At 40.7% G+C, this 2,118-nt stretch overlaps 1 non-coding gene across 1 annotated transcript; it reads left to right on the top strand.

Annotated features, from left to right (window-relative positions):
• The first annotated feature begins 1,673 nt into the window (after positions 1–1,673).
• On the top strand, positions 1,674–1,748 carry TRNAR-UCG (transfer RNA arginine (anticodon UCG)). Its single transcript has one exon. It is a non-coding gene; the product is annotated as a tRNA-Arg (tRNA).
• Positions 1,749–2,118: the final 370 nt, after the last annotated feature.

Below are 2,118 nucleotides of genomic sequence, written 5' to 3'. Positions count from 1 at the left end.
CACCCAGAGTTGAATATCTTAAAAGCAGCTATAACTTGTAAGTAGTGGCTTTACAACCCACTGGCCCCCAGTAGTCCATCCTGGATCCACCCTTGTTGTATATAAAGCCAAACTATGAATATCAGACGTATCCTTTGTAACGTGCTGTTTTCATTTGTTTCCTTTTCTTTCAGAAAGTTAAAATTGTCAGTTAGCCTAGTCTCTCGCTAAACTGTCAATTGTGACAAAACACACCAATAATTGTTGATGCCAACTAAAACATACATATCCAAAGCCTACAAAATATATCACATTATTTAAGTTTTTTTTTTTTTCAAAATTGCTTGCAATGTTTTTCTTCGTGCCAAGCATCCGAATGTCATCTTGAATTTTGACCTTCTCATTTCACTACAATTCTTTGAAGTGTAAAACTGCACAGCTTTTTTTTTTGTTTTTTCCTCTCTCTCGCTCTCTTCAGTCCTTCAGTCTCCCCCACTTTGATTTCATGATTTCGCACTCTGATGAAAAGTATTAAAAACCAAAATGGAAAAGTACTAATATTTAACCTCTCTTTTAGTAGCCCCTCCAACCACGCGCCCGGGGCACGTGCCTTGCTTGCTCGCCCATAGCTCTGTGAGCTATATAAGTAACATACAATGCGCGCGCATATGTAAACTTGGTGCCAGCTTTGATTCTCGCTGAGAGAGTATACATATAATGTTGGTTCGAATTCCATCAAAACCATAGGCTCATTTTTGTGTAACCTTGGTACTGAAGAAGACAGTAGACTTCAACAAATATTCCTGTCGGGCCTCGATGGCTCAGTGGTAGAGCGTTCACCTCTGGTGTTTGGGGTCTTTGGTTTGATCCCAGCTCGCGCCAAGTAAACTTTGTGGTGGACAAACACCGTGTGAGTTGGTTTTCTCGGGGTTCTCCCGTTTCCTCCCACTTTCTTCATTCCACCATTTCATTCATTATATCATCATCAGCGTCTCCTTTAGCCTAGCCGGTATACCCGTCGCACGTAAAACTCAGATTTCAACAAATATTCCCTTTTCAGCAAGACATTAGGTTAAATTGGAAACAACGAATTAGATCACATATTTCCGACTTCATTATTGATACAACTATTATATACAGGGTGCATGAGAAGTCCCTTGTCATCCTTTCTGAAAACTACAGGGATGTAGTTTCATTGAATGCGAGATAAGAGATACACATTAGGCCCAGAGGGATACTTTCGGATTACATCACGCCGACGATCGCCATCTTAGATTCGAAATTGTAATACGGACAATAAGTGGGTAGAGTGATACATGGCCATGCATTAAAATGTTCTGAGGATGTCAAATATGCAATCAGATATCATGTAACTTATTCTGGTGAAATGTTATTGGCAGTGAACCAAGTGAGACTATATGTAGTGGTATGTCATACCCTTCTGTTTTTTTTTTTTTTTTTTTAAGTGATAGAGACACACCGTTTCTGGCTTTTAGTGATCAAGATATACCTTCAGGGAAGAATAAATGCTAAATACCTTTAATAAATCCATTTTTATACGTATTGACACATATTTTATTTCTTATGTAGAAGTAACTTCTAATTTGACAATACTGACATTTGTTTACCTTTTTCTACCTTTTGTTTGTAAAATGAAGTGTTTTCAAAGAAGTTCATTAGTTTATATTTTGAGTGGCCCCGCGTAGCGTAGTCGCTAACGCTCTCGCCTTCGGTGCGAGCGGTCCCGGGTTCGATTCCCGGTGGGGTCACTCGGTCGAAAAAGTGTAACAGGTTTTTCAGGCCAGCCACCCTGAATGAGGTTTTCCTGGGTTTTCCTCATTCACACCAGGCAAATGCCGGGGTGGTACCTAACTTATAGGTCCCAGGCCGCTTCCTTCCTTTCCCAATCCTTTCTTCCTTCCCTTTCCCCGGATTGTGTGCTCGCCGAGGGACGTCATCCCTCAAATCGTGAAGGGCTACATGGCCTTAGATGCCGAAAGCCCAGAAATCCAAATCCTAAAAATCCCTAGTTTATATTTTGATGTGCCATATTGAATTGTTTCTTTCGTATGTTGGTATGTGTCGTCTTGTCTGAATTCTTATAAGCGTCGTGTTCTGAGCATGGGCGGATTTAGGGGA

This window comes from Thermobia domestica, chromosome 17 (genome assembly GCF_964235325.1).
Source record: "Thermobia domestica chromosome 17, izTheDome1.hap1.1, whole genome shotgun sequence".
In the NCBI taxonomy this organism is placed as follows: domain Eukaryota; kingdom Metazoa; phylum Arthropoda; class Insecta; order Zygentoma; family Lepismatidae; genus Thermobia; species Thermobia domestica.
This window is presented reverse-complemented; position numbering and strand designations above follow the sequence as displayed.